Raw genomic sequence first — 20,419 nt, forward strand, 5'->3', positions numbered from 1 at the left:
AGATTTGAGCTTTGTGGGCCCAAATCGGTATCATCACCCTCAATGAGAATGAAATCGGTCTCTTGCTCACCTGAAGGCCCCTCATCCTATAATGGCCTCTTGCCCTTGTCTTGAACCCACTGTTCTGATGAAGGAAGTGAGACCCCTTCCACCCCGGGTGGAGATAATACTTGCTTTGTTGCCGCAAACAACTGTCTAGTGCCCTTTTGATAGGTGACAAACATCGACATACTAGCAGTCTGTGTCTCATGACCTTCTGCTGATGTGAAGGTCCACCTGTCTCATGAAAATCCTCTGGAGGTCCCTGAGGAGCTGTGAAGAACTCACGAGAAATGAAATCTTCCCACGTGATGCCCTGCAAACCAAGCTGATGCATGACCACAATCTTAATGAGAGCAAAATGATATATGTTGTTCAATTGTTGCTGAGGAGTGTTTTGTTGTATTAGGGTGGTCATCTTCTCAATGTTTCGGCACATGCAATAGGGGAGATTCATCATTCTCACCCTAGTAAAGTGCATCAACAATCTGATATGATAAGCATATGGGCGAGAAAACTGGCCCTCACAGCTGAAATATTTCATTATCAATTTCATTAAAGGACCATATGAATCTTTCAGGTACTGAAAGGGAAAAACTCTGCTAAGTTGTCTCAAATAACCGGGCTTGATGTATGGTTCATAATGCTCCCTGTCAATTTTCTACCTCTTATTCCATTGTTCTCCAATATTCAGAATGTCGGTTGCTAGAGAAATAGACTCTGGTGTTAAAGTGAATGCTACACCAGCTAGAGTGGCTTGACCATTATGTAAATGAAGCACAAACAACCAGGCCAACTCATGATGATACTCGACTCTAGCAACCATCTCACAAAAATCATATCAGGATTGGTGTTGGAAGCATGTGATAGCGAGAGGGCAGGCCTGTAGCTCAGCAAGTGTGGTAGGTTCCTCCCGTATATGTTTGCCACCCTTATGAGGTCTCCTTGGTGCATGTACCTCTGTAGGAGAGTCACTGTGTGTCTCTTCCTCACGGTCATATGAAGGATCAGACTCCATTTTTTCTAGTGGGTGTGTTTTCTTGATGAGTAGTAGGAGATTTATGGTGTTGTTTGATTTTCTGCCACTAAGGGAAAAGTATATGAGGGACTGTGGAGGGAGAGAGTATGAGGGATTTTGGGACTGTTAGGACAAGGTTTTGTTTGGGAAATAGGGGATTAGGGAGTGATATGTAAGCTTTAGGGACAACAATTAGGGTTTGGGGATTTGTAGTTAGGATTTGGGAAAATGGGAATTGGGGATAGGGATGACTGAATATGGGAGTTAGGGAATGGGTGGATAAGCTAAGAAAATGAATGTAGGAATGAAAAAGTGAGCAAGTGGTAGAATAGACTTGGCAACAAAATGACAAGTACAAACCCTAGGCCATATTTTTTTTAGAAATAACAAGGAAGTAGGGTTTGATTTTTATTTCACACAACCACCATAAATTGTATGAAAAACTCCTTTACTACCAAGGAAGAGGGCTTAACTTACTTGCACACTGGACGTTTTGAGCGATTTTAGAAATTTGAGGGAGTTTTTGAGAGAAATGAGCTTGGAAACTCTATGCACCGCGCCTCAAACCCAACATGCCGCACCTCCTGTGTGCGCCGCACTAGTTCAAATTAACACTGAGGAAAGCGACTCTATGTGTCACGCCTCTGGTATGCGCCGCGCCAATCACCCAGTGCACCACGCCCACAAATTTGGATAGTTTTTCTCCCATTCCACTTCCTTTGCTCAAACACAACCTTCACTTTGATCAACCTTGTTCTTTGAATGAAAATGAGCTTTTGAATTGAGAAGAATGATTTATACACAAGAGATTTTATTTTATTTTTCATAAGACCCACTTTAACAATGTTTGCAATGTGACTTTGTTTTTGACCTCTGTTTTTTGAGTAGTTTTCTTTATTTGAGCCCTTTGATGAACTGAATTACTTGATTTTTCTTGATTTTTGTTTGCCTTGCAGGGGACGGAGCTACTGAAGCTTGGCAAGGTGACCAGCATTGCCACTGAATTGATGTACATATGAAAGAACTGAAAATACATGAATTTAGACAAATAAAACCTAAAATACTCTATTTTTCCTCAAAACAGAGTTTTGAGAAAAAATACATTTCTGAGTGAAATTTATTGATACTGGAACTTTATTCAGCCTCCTCATGTGCCTGCTAACTATTATTGGAGATTTTGAAGACCTTTTTGATGAAACCCTAGGCCTAATCAAACTGAAATCCTAGAAATGACTCTTGCAAATTTAAAGACAAAAAGTGACTACAGATGACCTTGATGAACGAAAATGGGCCAGTAGGTAAAGGACATGAGGGAAAATGTACAACAAGCCACTACCATCAGATGATCCATGCTCCTAATGGAATGCAGCTGACTGAGCGAGACACCTAATATGCAATGCAACAAGAGAATTTGATCTCTGATGGAGGGATGAAGATACTGACACTAACATTGGCTCCAATGGGGATGGTAGCTCCTTGGAGGTGCCAAGAACTACAGATCTCTAGGAAAGCAAGCAGTGCCTTCGTCCATTGGGCTATGGAGTCAATAACTTCGACAAACCAAAATGAGACTCTTGACTCAATTTCAAGACTAAAATGTGACTCAAAACTGACCCAATTTCAAGACTGAAATCGACTAAAAGACCTGACTCAAACAAACCAAACCAAAACTGAAATCAAACCTCAGTTTTATAGCCTTCACCTCGGGCCCCAAACTGAAAGTATGAAAATAGTACACACTTGCAATGGAATTTAAACAAACCGGTATGTACAATGATACATATGACAGCAAAGAATACTTCAAAAATAGTACCGTTTGAGTAGCCGACTATTGACCGACCCACCGGGATAGTCTTCTCCATTCATTTCTTACAAGAGGAAGGCATTTTGGCCCCGATATGCCACAATCCTATAAGGTCATTTCCAAATATTTTTGAACTTTCCATGTTTACCCTTCTCTTCGTTTCTTGCATCCCATTTCAGCACTATGTCCTCTATTTGAAACTTGTCTGCTTTTGCTTTTCGGTCATATATCTTCTTGATTCTCTCTTGCAGCTTGAAAGTGTTCTGAAATACCTCCTCTCTAGTTTGCTGCAAATGAATCATTTGATTGATTCTCCGCCGCAAATGCTCGTCTTCATTGCCCGCTTCTTGTAGGAATTTGACCTCTGGGACCACAAGAGAGGTCGGGAAAACTGTGTCAACACAATACATGAGCTCAAAAGGAGACATGCCTATAGATTTCTTTTGACTTACTCTGTCTGCCCAAAGTGCATTGAACAGCTTTTTATGCCAACTTTTCTTGTTCGTTTCCAATAGTTTGTTGATAATGTTAACCAAAGATTTATTTGAGGATTCTGCCAATCCATTGCCTTGTGGGTAATAGGTGGTTGTGTGCCCCAAATTGATTTGATATTTATGACAAAAGTCAATCATCCTCTTAGATTTAAAGGTTGCTGCATTGTCAGTGATCAACTTATTTGGACAGCCAAAACGAGACAAAATGTTGCTTTCAAGAAATGAAATGATTACCAAATTAGTTGTCTGCCTCATGGGAATTTCCTCAATCCATTTGGTGAAATAATCTATCACCGTGAGGATCCATTTGTGCTACGCTAAAGAAGAAGGATGAAACTCGCCAATAAAATCCAAACCCCACTATTGAAATGGAGCACTTACTTCAATGGGCTTGAGTGGTAAAGGCTGTAACTTCCTCCTACCTTGAAAAATTTGACATTCGTGGTAGCTTGCTACTGTTTTGTACACATCAGCAAAAGGAGTTGGCCAATAATACCCCACTCAGAAAATTTTATTAGCTGTTATCTTCCAGAAAAGATGGCCTTCGCAATCTCCCTTGTGAAAGTCTTCCATAACCTGTTTTGCCTCTTCTTCAACCAAAAAATTGAGCAAGACACCACCAAGATCTTTCCAATAAAGTGCATTATTCATGATACAAAATTTGGAAGCCTTCAATTTTAGTGTCGTACTTTTGTTCTTAGCCATTCTAGGTCGTGATGACAAATTTTGGAGTACATAAACAATGTCCGAATACCAAGGAGAAAGAAGAAAAATTTCAGATACCTGAGCGGTTAGACTTTCTTCATCTTCCTTGAACATAGTAGCAATCAGATTGATGTCCAAGGCGTGCAAATTTGATTCAACCATTAGCTTAGCCAGCCCTTGTCCTTTGATCTACCTCGGGCTAAGAAAGGTAGGATCTAGGGTAACATCAAACCAAGCTTAACCTGGTAGCTAGCCCTACCAGGTCGGGAGAGGGCTCTCTCCTGTCAATCTCAACAAAAATGATCAATGAGGCTTGAGATGACTTATATGAATACTGATTTTAGGCTAGGTATTTGTGCAAAAGGGCTTGAGTGAATTTGATGATGTTTTGTAGGCTCGAATGGAAAGGCAGTTTTTGGGTCTTGGGAATGAGGCTCAGTTTTGCAGAGGTCTCAATGGGGCAAGGTAAGAAATTGATTTGATACTTCAAATTGAATGAAATGGAAAGATTTATACAGGTGAGGAGTTGAAGAGGGCAATAAAACCTCAAGGATCCTCTTCAAACAGTCGAAAAAATCAAGAACTAAGAAAACCCTAGGTAGAGCACTACAATTTCAATGGATTCTACCTTTATCCTTGTTTGTTTTAGTTAAGAAGAAGAAAGAGATATAATGGCATACATAAAACACATATGAAATTACAATTTATAGAAGGAAAAAAATATCAAAGCAGCATGCCACATGAATCCCATAGATTGTTGCAAACCACTGGTCTATTCCTTAGCCAAAATTGTTGAAATGAGTATACAATAAGCTCCAAGATTTTCCAAAAGTCCAACCATGCTAATGACTGAAAAACATAAGATATAGGTAGACAACAACTCATCCTAGCCTCTAGGGATTGAGCTCATGAGTTTAGGAGCTATCCCAAATAATTATAAACTGAGAACTACAAATTAGGCAATGGAACAACTTGCCTCTAGAAACTAGGGCACGGATTCATTCAGTTGCAAACTACTTTTTATGGATGAATCTACCTCCATGAGTGAAAATTTGACATAATTACACAAAGATCCATCAATTTACACTAAATTACATCATAAGTTTGACATTAAGAAAGAAAAAATTCAAACTATCAAAGAACTAGGCAAAAAATAGAGTATACTTGGTCAAACTGAGCAAAATTTCCCCTATGCGTCGCGCTGATTTCTCTATGCATAATGCCTGTTTGAAGCCACTTTTGGAGGCATTCCTAGTGTTCAAATTTTCTCCAAGTGTTCTTGTTTGAAAGGTACGCATGCCTACTTTCTAACCCAAGTGGAATTTATGAATTTGGCCTCCATTTGCCCCTCCAAAATTGAGTTCTCCCAACACTGCTTCCTATGTGTCAAAATAAGGGCAGTGAGGTCATTTTTTGAGTGTTTTTGACCTTTTTTAGGGCTCAAAACCTGTCAAAATTTCTTGGCCATTGGTAGGAAAGCATTTTTTTTCATGCCAAATCCACAAATGTTGAGTTTTTGTCATTTGGAGGCTCCCATCAAAAGCGAGGGCCAGGTGGCACGGCGCATTGGGCAGAAATTTCTATGTTTTAGCCCAAAATTTTCAAAAATGCAAAAAGTGTCCCAAATTTTTTGAAATTTTGGCTGAGTACTCCCCTTCAACTTTTGTGTTGGGCCAAGGAAGCCTCAGCCAAGATCTGAAGTTTATCTTGCGCTTTTTGCCTCCTCGATCTCTTCTTCAATTTTGCCTTCAAGCTCTTGATTCTAGCTTGGCACACCATATTCTTTGACAAATAATGATATGCCATGTTTCTCAACATATTCTTCTTATTGATGGCTTTTTCCAACCTACTCTCTAAGTGGGTATTAGCTCTTTCAATCCATGATTCTTGATCAACATTGATTTCTTACTCAAGTGATGTCAGCTTCACCTTCCTTCTTTTGGCAGTTTGGCGGTTTTCTCGTATGTTTTGCAACTCCATAATCACTTGTTGATCCTCAAGCTACTTGTTTCTTTGCTCCAGGTACTTTACTATCCACTTACCTCTTTCTAAGTTGAGGGACAAAGCATTGATGTCCGCCTGTTGCTCTTCTATGACTTCTTTGAGATTTGAGCTTTGTGGGAAATTGGTCTCCTGCTCACCTGAAGGCCCCTCATCTTGTAATGGCCTCTTGCCCTTGTCTTGAACCTACTGTGCTGATGAAGGAAGTGAGACCCCTTCAACCCCGGGTGGAGATAATACTCTCTTTGCTACTGCAAACAACTGTCTAGTGCCCTTTTGATAGGTGACAAACACCGGCATACTAGCAGTCTGTGTCTCATGACCTTCCTGCTGATGTGAAGGTCCACTTGTCTCATGAAAAGCCTTTGGAGGTCCCTGATGAGATGTTAAGAACTCACGAGAAATTAAATCTTCCCACATGATGCCCTGCAAACCAAGCTGATGCATGACCACAATCTTAATGAGAGAAAAATGATATATATTGTTGAACTACTGCTGAGGAGTCTTTTGTTGTACTAGGGTGGTCATCTTCTCAATGTTTTGGCACATGAAGTAGGGGAGATTCATCATTCTCACCCTGGTAAAGTGCATCAACAATCTAATATGATAAGCATATAGGCAAGAAAACCGGCCATCACAGCTGAAATATTTCATTATCAGTTTCATTAAAGGAGCATATGAATCTTTTAGGTACCGAAAGGGAAAAACTCTGCTGAGTTGTCTCAAATAACCGGGCTTGATGTATGGTTCATAATGTTCCCTGTCAATTTGTTGCCTCTTATTCCATTACTCTCCAATATTAGGAATGTCGGTTGCTAGAGAAATAGACTCTGGTGTTAAAGTGAATGTTACACCAGCTAGAGTGGCTTGACCATTATGTAAATGAAGCACAAACAACTGAGCCAACTCATGATGATATTGGACTCTAGCAACCATCTCATAGAACTCATAGTAGGATTGGTGTTGGAAGCATGTGATAGCGAGAGGGCAGGCCTGTAGCTCAGCAAGTGTGGTAGGTTCCTCTCGTATATGTTTGCCACCCTTATGAGGTCTCCTTGGTGCATGTACCTCTATAGGAGAGTCACTGTGTGTCTCTTCCTCACGGTCATATGAAGGATCAGACTCCATTTTTGCTAGTGGGTGTGTTTTCTTGATGAGTAGTAGGAGATTTATGGTGTTGTTTGATTTTTTTCCACCAAGGGAAAAGTATATGAGGGACTATGGAGGGAGAGAGTATGAGGGATTTTGGGACTGTTAGGACAGGGTTTTGTTTGGGAAACAGGGGATTAGGGAGTGATATGTAAGCTTTAAGGACAATAATTAGGGTTTGGGGATTTATAGTTAGGATTTGGGAAAATGGGAATTGGGGATAGGGATGATTGAATATGGGAGTTAGGGAATGGGTGGATAAGCTGAGAAAATGAATGTAGGAATGAAAAAGTGAGGGAGTGGTAGAATAGACTTGGCAACAAAATGACAAGTACAAACCCTAGGCAATATTTTTTTGAGAAATAACAAGGAAGTAGGGTTTGATTTTTCTTTCACACAACCACCATAAATTGTATGAAAAACTCCTACACTAGCAAGGAAGAGGGCTTAACTTACTTGCACATTGGACGTTTTGAGCGATTTTAGCAATTTGAGGGAGTTTTTGAGAAAAACGGGTTTGGTAGCTCTATGCGCTGCACCTCAAACCCAATGTGCTGCGCTTGCTGTGTGCACCACGCCAATTCAAATTAACACTAAGGAAAGTGACTATATGCACCACGCCACTCACCCAGTGTGCCGCGCTGACAAATTTGGACAATTTTTCTCCCGTTCCACTTCCTTTGCTCAAACATGACCTTCACTTTGCTCAACCTTGTTCTTTGAATGAAAATGAGCTTTTGAATTGAGAAGAATGATTTATACACAAGAACCTTTTAATTTTTGTTTCGTAAGACCCACTTTAATAATGTTTGCAATGTGACTTTGTTTTTCACCTATGTTTTTTGAGCAGTTTTCTTTATTTGAGCCCTTTGATGAACTAAATGACTTGATTTTTCTTGATTTGTGTTTGCCTTGCAGGGGACAGAGCTACTGAAGCTTGGAAAGGTGACCAAGGTTGCCACTGAAGCAATGCACATATGAAAGAACTGAAAATACATGAATTTATACAAATAAAACCTAAAATACTCGGAAAAATACATTTCTGAGTGAAATTTATTGATACTGGAACTTTATTCAGCCTCCTCATGCACCTGCTGACTATTATTGGAGATTTTGAAGACCTTTTTGATGAAACCATAGACCTAATGAAATTGAAACCCTAGAAATGACTCTTGCAAATTTAAAGACAAAAAGTGACTGCAGATGACCTTGATGAACGGGAATGGGCCAACAAGTAAAGGACATGAGGGAAAATGTACAACAAGCCACTAGCATCAGATGATCCATGCTCCTAATGGAATGCAGTTGACTAAGCAAGACACCTAATATGCAATGCAAGAAGAGAATTTGATCTCCGACGGAGGGATGAAGATACCGACACTAACACTAACCATAGGGAGAAAAATAGGTTGATAAAAAGTTCCTCCTAATACATGAGGTTAGAATAGTAATTGATGGCAGAAATGCATTATAATAAAGCTTAAAGGTCAACATGGAAGGAAGGAGACAAAGCAAATAACCTGGATCAGAAGATAGCAAATGTTGAAGTCTCATATATGATGATAACATCCCTGAGGCGGGCATACCCAAGCTCGATCATAAATACATACTGAACATGGCCACCAAAACATACACTATGGATCCATGACATGAAATGATAGGACATGGCCATGAACAATACACAGTGGATCCATGTGACTCATCATATAGAGCATAGGTAGTAGAAAATATGTTGTGGATCTATGTCATAGTATTCATCAATAGGACTATGAAAACATAACAAACAAAGAGGTGTCCTATAGTATTCCTCAAATTACATAAATGATACATAACTCCAACACAACCTGAGAAGGGTGCCAGGTAAGATATGTCTCAAACTCAGGGTCTTCGACAAAACCCCGATGGTACAAATCTATGACATGTGGATAGATGAGTTGATGGTGAGGATGGTAGAAACCATGTTATTAACAGTGACTGAGTTCTACCAGTAACAGACGTGTGGGAGTCAACGAATGAGGAAAATGGACCCCAAGATACCTAGTATAGTCCACTAAGTGTGAATAGATGAGATGACATCAAACAATCGCGGACTCAATCGATCCGTATTCAATGATGTAAAATCACTCTTGATCATGAGGTAATCTACCACTAAGGCCAGCAAGCTTCAAGGTACTATTGGTTCTCTAATCAACCTCCTAGATAATGAGTTGAAGTTGAAAGGAGAAAATCCGTCGAAGGAGGGCCTTGATGTATCCCCCATCAATTGACACAGAATGGACCAAGATGATGTAGTAGATGGATGAAGTCATGAAGAAATGAAGTACAATTAACATAGAGATGGACAGGTAAAAAAGGTCAACATGCAACTATAGATGGCCAACGCAGGCTAATGCTTCCATTGGACACATAGTGACCGGACACAAAGATGACCTAGTAGCATGACTAATGAGCACCATGTGATATCATGCAACAACATTGGAGGAATTGAGGCATGCTCCATATGACTAGAAGAGTAAATATCTAGTGAAGTAAATAGATTCATATGAAGGGTGAGACTCCTAGGAAAGCTAAAAGCCAACTATGAGATAATGATGTAGAAAGGTGCCATAAACAAGGGCAACACGATTAATGCAACCATTTTTAAGACTAACGGAAATAAATGTTGTGGAGCTGTAACAAGGGTCTTTTTCACCTCTAGTTATCTCACATTACAAGTCAATCCGGAAGCATTTTGTTATTGTAAAGGACATCTTAATTTGAGGCTATTTGTCAGGATAATGCTTCGTAGTATAGATCTAAAGAATACAAGAGTAAACGGATGCTAATGCTAAATTACTTTTGCATAAAGAAATCACACACGCGGCAACTTCGTCGGTCGAGGGTATGGAATTAGTAACCTATCCCCCTAGAAACTGATGAAGGAGTATGGATCATGATCTGGGAGCATTATAGCGTCTGCTGTATCTCACAACAGTCTTGAACCTCCTCTCATGCCACTTCAATAAACGCAAGCGAAAGGAACAGCAAGAAAACAGAATGAAACAGCAACTTCAGAAATGGAATAGCAGTAAAAGGAACGGCAGTAAATGGAACGGCAGTAAAGAAACTAAGTCTCGCGAGGTCAATACTTCCAATCCTTGGCACACACTTGCACACAGAAAGGAAAGCAATCGTTTATACAAGTTTGCAGCTTAATCAAATGGAACAGCAAATTATCACAGACAGGAAACGTCAATCATATATATATCAAATGGAACAGTAAATCATTAAAGACAGGAAACGTCAATCATATGTACACGATCTGCAATAGTCACCAACAATCCATTAACCCCAATCACCTGTAGCTGAAATATTCTACTTATGAATTCTGTAATTGATGCAAACAATTCGGATCAACAGTATGCGAAGAATCCTGAAAGTATGATATGAACTTGTTACAGAGATTTATAACAGGAAAGCTACAGATGAATAAATATGAAACAACATGCAACCATAACAGATTATGAGAAACAAACCACACAAAGCAGAATTGCAATGGTACAATCAGCCAGTGTCCGTTGGAGCCGGGCCCAAAGCTTCCAATGGCGCACTGCCGTAAACTACTTCAGACGCACGGAGAAATTAACACCGAGATATTATATTAACGCATCAATGAGAGTACAAAACTAAGTCTCAAAGAGACTCAATAGTCTGAGTTCAACTGATAATAATATTCATGAACATAAAGTAAAGATACAAAAAGTAATCCCCTAGTTTCCAATGCTACCCTCCTTTTATACAATTAACGGCGGAGTTCATCGGTCGACAAAACGATTGATTGTAGCGATCCCTCAGGATCTTCGGCGATCCCTCAGGATCGAAGATCCTGAGGGATCCGCTAAACTGTTAACGCTTTCCTTTACTCGGCCTGTATTTCCGAACTGGCAGTCCTTCATCTCGTTCCGGACTGATCTTCCTTGATTTACTCGACCTGGTCTGAACCTTATTTAGAATTGGAGGGACGGCCGTTATCTTCTCATCAAATCCTCGTTTTGTATTGCGCCTTCCTGCTTTTACCTTTTCCTGCGTAGAGAAGACAACTGTTAGTGATTGGATCATTTTAGACTCGTTCTCGTTGCATTTTCCCTACTTTATAATAAAGAAAAGATTACAACTATTGCTTAAAACATCATTAAACTATACCTTCCCAATGCTCTACACACCCCCCGACTTACTCTGTTTCATGGCCTCATGAAACCGTTATAATTAACATGGAGAGCAGTAAGAAAATAGGCTGGAGAGGGTACTTCATGAGGGGTCTGCAACCATGATAGGCAACCAGATTATCAAAGAAGTAATGCAACTGATCTGCAGGCATATCATACAAGGCCTGGTACCCTGGTGCAGGGTGCCAGATAATTGGGCTACGGAACCGATATCCTAACCATGATGGTCCAGCTTGCAGAATGCACTGGCCATAAAAAGGCAATCGTTCAGCAGCCACCTCAAATTTCTCATATCTGAAGGGCTCCCTGAGCTGGATGCTTGGGGTGGAAATCCGATAACGGAATTTGGCAGCCTCCAAGGCGGAATCTTTAATAACCAGGAAGTATTCTAAGCTATTTCGGATCAACTCCTCATGCATGGGTCCTAGTAGTTTTATAACGCCAGGGTTTCTCATAAGGCTTTTGTGTGATTGCCATAGGCGAACTGGATCTTGAGGCTCAGCCCTGACCCATAGATCTAGGCTGTGCTCCTGCCTCTGAAAGGCATTGTAAGCCCTGAGCCATTTTAACTGGTTGACCCCAAATGAAACAAAGGCTTGCAGCTGTATATCCCCCACAAAGGAGCCAGGGTTTAGATCAGTTTCCTGCTCAAGCACCATATTGTGCAAATAAAATTCGCATAATAATCGTTGGACCTTAACCCCATAATGTTTGCAACAATCAATAAAATCATTAACAATGTTAATATGAATGGGGGCACCTACCCTGACAGCTTTTATTTTCAGTCTTAAGTATCTTTCAAGGAGGAATAAAGCATAATTCTTCGCGGGGGCCCTGCAAGTCAAAACATCATCATACAACGAACATACAGTGTCTAATTGTTTAATAACAGCATCTAGTCGACGTGTTACCTTAGCAACCTTTTCCTGCTCCTTCTGCCATCCTTCAAAAGCCTGACTCTCCGATTCACTCATGTTTCTCAGCTGCTGTTGCAGTTCTTCATGTTTTTCCAGAGGGATCCTTTGTTCCTCTAACTGCTCAGCCCTCTGCTGCAGCTCTTCGTATTTTTCTCGAGGAATCCTCTGCTCAACTTCCTGCTGCAGCTCTTCATATTTTTCTCGAGGAATCCTCTGCTCAACCTCCTGTTGCAGCTCCTCATATTTCTCTCGAGGGATCATTTGTTCCCGTAGCTGTTCAGCCTCTTGTTGGGCCTGTCTTATCTCGCGGCGCAAGGCCTTGGTTTTTGGATCCCTTTCCCATAATTCCCTGGAGGCAGGAAGTTTCGCCTGGACCTTTACATTTCGTCGCTTAATTTTCCCTGAAGGTGGTGTCTCAGTGTGAACTGCTCTATTTTCCCCTTCCTTCTTGACATGTATAAAGGGGTACGGTGGTCCCTCTGTAACTGGGATGTCGTCTTGTGGCTCAGTTTTAATTGGAACGGCAGTTGGTTCTAATGGGTTGTTTGGAATATCAGCCTGCTCCTCTATGTCAATAGGAACGGCATTCTGGTGCTCTGTTCCAGATGGAACAGCATTTTGTTCCTCAATATTAATTGGAACAGCTGCAGGTTTGCTAGTAGAATATCGACCTACTAGATGCCTATAGGTGCTCTGTCTTCCTCTCTGAGAGGACCCAGCTGTATTTTCCCTTCTTTTTCTTCTCACAGTCCTCTTTATTCTCAAACTGGCTTTCAGACTTCGAATTTTCCGTCGAAGCTGGGCTATAATGGTCAGCAATTTCTGCTGTTTTCTTCTCAACTTCTTAATTTCTTTTGCCTCGGCTTTGGGCACATGGGCGGCCCTCAGTTCTGCTCCTCTTTCATCGAGGGTTTCTTCCATCATTCGGCGAACGTCCTGTTCCCGACAAACATTTTCATCCTCCCCACCATCAGCGGGTGGATTTCCTTCCGGTGTTTTAGGAACGGCTTGTTCCTGATTGGTATTCACATTTTCTTTATCGATGACAGGGGGGTTTTCTTCCCCTGCCATTCCATCATGCAATTCGTCACGCGTCTCTTCCTCAAATGGTCCTTCGGGAGGCTCTGCCGGACTGGAGGGTGAAGGATAACCTCTAAGGCTGGCCAAGATGGTGGCCATCTCTTCTTCCTCCACAGGGTTTTGTGGATGGCTACCCCCCAATTGTTCCATCTCCTTTTCCCGAATTGGCTGCTCAGCAGCTCCCTCTAGATAGCTGGTCTCGGCCGCAGAGTCGTCATCCCTATCTCCTTCTTTAGCTCCTACTTCATTCTCTGTTTGTTCCAGGTTTCCCCCAGGTATTTGTTCTGGCGCTGGAGGGTCCTCTATTATTTCAATCGGCTGGCCTATGTTTGGCTGGATTTTCTCCAGCCTACCTCTTATCTTTGCCAACCGAACTGACTTTCTAGGCCTCCCGGGCTGTTCGGGTGTGTTGACCATCTGTTCCTCCGCCTCCACCTTTCTGCATTTTTCAACCTGTTCTTCTGTGCCAGAGGAATACCTTCGCTTTAAGGTAGCAGGCCTTTCTGCGGCCAATTCCTTACGTTTTTCTGCATGTCTAGTTGCTTCCGGGGTGCATTTTTGTTTCCCTAGCTTTATGCGTTTCTTCGCTTGCTCGGTTGTGCCCGAGGGTTGCTTAGGTTTTGGCGATTCTCTGGGTTTTTTAGGTGTTTCGGAGGTGCTAGCGGGGTGCTTCGTCTTTGGGGATGGTGATTCTATTTCCCCTTCAATTGCTGTAATAAGTTCCCGCCAGCTAGTCTGCTGCCGAGCGAGACTGTATGTCACTATCAGGCGGATCAGCCCGTGGTGGCTAACCACTGCGTCTTCATGGTGTGCCTTTTTCAGGCTCCGAGAGGTATCATGCAACAATGAATTTAACAATGCAGGGAGATTCACAGCACATTTTCCTTTTAACACAGCTAAGAGCTTAAGGTGACGCGGCCTTACCACATCTTTTCGTCCTTCGCAGGTGATGTAGCTCTGTACTACCTTTGCCAGTTCGCTCCAAGGTTCTCCCAGTGTTGCCAGCAGCACTCCTTTTCCCTTCACTGTCAGCTCCTGCCCTTCATCTTGGAAGAGTTCTACGATCTTTTGCAGTCTTTCTTTCTTTGTCGTCCATATTGGACCTAAGTCTGGTAATCCGGTTACTTCCGCGATTATTTCCTTCGTGACTACTATCTGCTTCCCACCTACCACTGAGTGTTCTTCCTGCAAATTCTGCAGGAATTCCATGGCCACTATTTCGTTTGATTTGCGCAGGCGGCCAAAATAAGTTAACCACCCTGCTTTTTCTAAGATTTTCCGAGCGGCTTCAGAGGCTATGAGCTCGCTCGGCTCGCTTATGATAGACTTTCCCCCCATGGTTCTGTTTCAGGGTCTAGATGGAACAGCGATGCAAAGAACGTAATTGCGGCAAAAAGAAAAGACACAGAGCATGCATGAATAATTGATCATAAATAACAACCTTTTCAAAAAATAGCATTGTCATGCCGTTAACGCATATCGTACCTCCGTATCATATCATTTCCGAATGATGTGTTAACACGTGGCCGGCGGAGTAATGAAGTCACCTCCCCCCCGCGCGAAATGATAGGCTGCCTCAACCGTCAAATAGAAGAAGGCGGTCATCCCATCACCGAGTCATAATGGAACAGCTTATAAAGTTTTGCCATGTTTCAGATTAGACAAAGAAATACCGAGATCGATGCGACAGATAGATCGCGTTTAGCATAAGCCTTCGTGATGTGATGCAGAACATAAGGATAGGACGTCTAGCACTCATGGAAAGTCTGAGATTGTCATAGTCAATGCCTTTGCCATAATTGGTAATGATAAATGTTCATGTGACGTATCCATTAAGGTGTAAGATATAATTATTACGAGGATAGAAAGAAAGATTTAATAAGATCCAAATTGGTGTATATGTTTTGACTCCGATACCATTAACAGAGCTCTGCTGCCGACCGGTGTTTATAACCGTGGCAGAGTTGTTTATTTCACCCCGGAACCATAGTCCTTTGTGTAGTTTGGAAGAGCAATTCTTGTCAACATGCAGGCCATCATGCTGGCTTGGTAACCAGATAACCATGACGCCATTCACCAGAGAGGCGCGAAACGTGGGCAGGCTGGCTCGTAATGAGACCCCCTGTTCCAAGGTTTGTTTATATAATGAACCTGTTGGACCATATCCCTGGTGTGGTGGCCATGATGGGAATGCCACTTCGCTTCCAATCTTATGATCATAGTAGGCTGGTTCTTTAATGAAACCCCCTATCCTGCATTTGACAAATAATTTCTTTTGGTTCTGCTGTTGCTTTTTTCTTTTGAGATAGACTTTTGCTCTTATATAGTTACACATAAGGGTGGTTCAGCCCTCCTTAAGAGTGGGAATGGCGGAAGAAGTCTTGTTATCCCAATAGGAAAATATAAATTTTCTATTCTTATTTCCAAGTAATAATAAGGAAAATTGTAGGAACGTAACATGATGAAGTTTTCCAACAGGGCAGAGGAAGTGAGACTTATGGCTGAAAGAATGATGAGTGTATGGCTCCCTCCTTTGTTGCATCAATACTAGGGCTGTTATAGATAGCGATTTATGTTGTGCTGATCTTGATATATCATGCCTTTTATATTTGTTGCATAAATATATAGCTGCTACTTATGGCCTCGGGACAATGTTTTCTTCTTATAGAAAGGACGAGGGCATACTATTTCTTTCTTACAAGGGAGGGTGGGAGGGTTCTTTTGATGCAATGTCCTAAGATAACAAAAGCACTCAAATGCTGCTTGCTAAAAAAAGGATTGAAAAAAAACACACAAATGTTGCTCCTTAAAAAGGAATAAAAAAATCAAAAGTGTTGTTCCTTTTGAAAAGGAACAGCAAAAATTCAAAAATGTTGTTCCTTTTGGAAAGGAACAGCAAAAATTCAAAAAGTGCTGTTCCTTTTAGAAAGGAACAGCAAAACTCAAGGGTGCCGTTCCTTTTGAAAAGGAACAGCAAAAATTCAAAAGTGTTGTTCCTTTTGGAAAGGAACAGCAAAACACACCAGTGTTGTTCCTTTTGAAAAGGAACGACAAAAATTCAAAAGTGTTGTTCCTTTTGGAAAGGAACAGCAAAACACACCAGTGTTGTTCCTTTTGAAAAGGAACAGCAAAACACAAGGGTGCTGTTCCTTTTGAAAAGGAACAGCAAAACACACAAATGCTGTTCCTTTTGAAAAGGAACAGCAAAACACACAAGTGTTGTTCCTTTTGAAAAGGAACAGCAAAACACACAAGTGTTGTTCCTTTTAGAAAGGAACAGAAAAACACACAAGTGTTGTTCCTTTTGAAAAGGAACAACAAAACACACAAGTGTTGTTCCTTTTGAAAAGGAACAGCAAAACACACACTTGAAACATATATACAAAATGTACAATCTTATATACAAAATGTGGTAATAAAGAATGAACTTCTTACCAATCTATAGGGGAGGAAGTTTTTGCTTCCTCTCCCATAATCTTGATGTTAGTATCTTGGCGTAACTGCTGGCAAAATGATTCCCGAGTGAGCGGTTTGCGATACAGACGAACTCGGTGGCCGTTTACCTTAAATGTATATCCAGATCCATCAATTGTAATCAGAGTAAGGGTCCCATTGTCATGGACTTTTTGAATCTCGTATGGTCCCAACCATCGAGTCTGAAGCTTCCCTGGGAAATCCTGAAATCTAGAATCATATAACAGAGCCCAGTCTCCTTCGTGAAATATCTTGTTTTTGATGAGTGCATCATGCCATTTGGCTCGCTGCTGCTGGATGAGTGCTGTATTATGTAATGCAGCGAGCCTTGTTTCGTCCAACTCATTAATTTGCTGTAATCGATTTTTCTGTACTTCACTTAAATCCAATCCGACTTCTTGGGCAGTTCGCAGGGTTTGGATCTCAATTTCTATAGGAAAAATGGGTTGCTTTCCAAACACTAAGTGATATGGTGAATAGCCAGTGGTACTTCTCCATGTGGTTCGATAAGCCCACAGTGCCTCCGGTAGTCGGGCGGCCCAATCGCGGCGGTGTGAGGCAACAGTTTTTGTCAAAATGGACTCTATTATCTTATTACTGTTCTCGACTTGCCCATTTGCCTGCGGATGGTATGGGGTAGTAATTTTGTGATGGATGTGATGGTTATTGAGTGTTGCAGCTAATTTATGTCCCACAAATTGTGGTCCTCCATCTGTAACCACTTCCCTTGGGAGACCATAACGTACAAACAAATGGAACAAGAACTGAATTACCGACTCCTCCATAGCTCTGGGTAATGCCTCCGCCTCAACCCATTTGGTAACATATTCAGTTGCCACCAAAATGTAGGTTTTTTAGTTTGATGGGGGGTTGATGGGTCCGACAAAGTCCAGAGCCCAGCGTTCGAAAGGTTCAATCACCAATTGAGGCCGCAAAGGCATTTCGTCTGCTGGGCCAGGTCGTCCTACACGTTGACAACTATCACAGGCCTGGACAAATTTTTTGGCATCTTTGAAGATTGTAGGCCAGTAATATCCTGTTTGTAATACTTTGTGCGCTGTCCTTCATTCAGCGAAATGTCCTCCACATGGCCCGTCATGGCAGGCTTTCAAGATATCAAAGATTTCGACTTCTCGAATACATCTTCTAATTTCCATATCTGCGCCTGTGTGAAACAGATAGCCCCCAACCCACGAAAATCGATTTCTTTTCGCAACGATCTATTTCCGTTCATTGGGAGTTAAATGTTTTGGAAGTTTACCTACTGCAAGATAATTAGCCACATCAGCGTACCAGGGAGTCTGAACAACGACTGCAAATAAGTGTTCATCTGGGAATTGGTCCTCAACTGTTGTTGTTTCAACTGATTTTGGTATTCGTGAAAGAAAATCAGCTACAGGGTTCTCCTTCCCTGGTCGGTCTCTGATTGTAATGTTGAATTCCTGCAACAAGATCAACCACCTGGTTATTCTTCCATTTGTAACAGCCTTATTTGCTAAATACCTAATAGCAGAATGGTCTGTATACAAAATAACGGGATAGCCTGTAATATAGTGTCTAAATTTATTAATAGCATGTATCATAGCTAAAAATTCTTTTTCGGTGACAGTGTAATTTAATTCAGCCGGAGCCAAATTTTTGCTGATGTAATAGATAGCGTATGGTCTTTTCTCTTCTTCTTGGCCCAACACTGCACCGATTGCTGTGTCTGAGGCGTCGGTTGAAATTTGGAATGGTAAGTTCCAATTAGGTCCTCTGAGAACTGGAGCTGTAGATAGCAACTTCTTTAATTCAGTGAAGGCTCGATCACATTTTTCTGTCCACAAAAAATCAACATTTCCAGTTAATGCATGTAGAGGTGCGGCAATACGTGAGTAATGTTGTATAAATCGTCTATAATACCCAGAAAAACCAAGAAAACTACGTACCTCTGTTTGATTAGTGGGGGTTGGGATAAGCATGAGTATTTGAATTTTAGCCGGGTCTACCTGAATGCCAGTTGCTGAGATGTAATGTCCCAGAATGAGTCCTTCTGTCATCATCATGTAACATTTTTCGTGACTCAAGCAAAGCCTGGTAGCAATGCAACGTTCTAGAACTTTTTCAAGAGTGTCCAGGGCTGGATCAAAGTCATCTCCATATGGTGTGAAATCATCCATATAGACTTCCAATCCATCATTAATTAAATCTGCGAAGATGCTAAGAACAACCCGTTGGAATGTGGCCGGAGCATTACATAATCCAAAGGGTAAGACTCGGTAGGCGAACGTTCCCCAGGGGCAAGTAAAGGTAGTCTTGTCCTGGTCTTCAGGGGCAATCTGAATCTGGTTATATCCGCTAAAGCCATCCAAGAAAGAAAAAAATTTCTTGCCTGCTAAGGTGTCCAATACCTGGTCTATGAAAGGGAGAGGGAAGTGATCTTTTTGTGTAGCTTTGTTTAATTCTCTGTAATCGACACAGATCCTCCATTTCCCGTTCTTTTTAGGTATGACCACAAGTGGGGAGACCCATTTGCTGTCAGAAATGGGATAAATAAAATTAACGTCTAATAATTTCTGCAGCTCATCTTTTACAACATCTTTTAAATGGGGATTGAGTCTTCTCTGTGGTTGGCGAACTGGTCTTGCATCTTTCTCGATATAGATACGATGTGTACATAGCAGGGGATCAATCCCCTTCATATCGGGATAGTCCCAAGCAAATGCCTCCTGATACTTTCGTAGGAGCTGGATGAGTTTGGTCTCTTGCTCAGGTGTCAGATTAGCGTTAATGTTTAAAGTTTTGCCCGGTTCAATTTGTATTACTTTGTTGTTAGCAACAGAGGTTACAGGTATATTTGGGTCATTGTCATCTTTTAGAGGATCTTCCTCTAATTCATTATCAAATGCCGCTTTTATCATAAAGCATTGTGTATACGATGTGGACTCTGTTTGATTAATGAATTTATTGATGGCATCATCTTCCGTTTGATCTTTAAAATCTAGCGCTTCCTGAACTGTTAATGGTGGTCTAATATTATCAGTAATATATGAGGCAGGGCGCAGATTGGTCATCGATATATGAGGTGTGATGCTTGGCTGGGCTGGCGGGTACAAGATTAAATTTTTGATATCCGGTCCTCTGGTTATGGTCATGTTTCCCTGCCGGCATCCAATGTAGGCGTCAGCAGTAGCGAGCCATGGTCTACCTAGAATTAGCGGATGTCCATCTAGTCGGGTTTTTGGATTAATCACCAGAAAATCGGTCGGGTATTCCCAAGAGTCCACTGAAACCATGACATCATACAAGGTGCCTTCTGGTCTTATTACTGATCGGTCAGCTAGTTCTAGTAAAGTGGAAGTAGGCTCTACCGATGTGATTCCAAGCTTCTGGCAGGTTGATGTTGTCAGGATGTTAATCACAGCCCCTAGATCTACTAAAACGTTGGTCAGGGTCTGCCCACAGACTTGAACAGTGACAATTGGGTTTCCAGGATCCTCATATTTAATTGGTGTTTCCTTCCCTGATAAGAGGTCGGATAAGGTGCCGACTAC

Source organism: Pinus tabuliformis, chromosome 5_1 (genome assembly GCF_031772625.1).
Source record: "Pinus tabuliformis cultivar Carrire ecotype Pingquan chromosome 5_1, CPIR1, whole genome shotgun sequence".
NCBI classification, from domain to species: Eukaryota; Viridiplantae; Streptophyta; class Pinopsida; order Pinales; family Pinaceae; genus Pinus; species Pinus tabuliformis.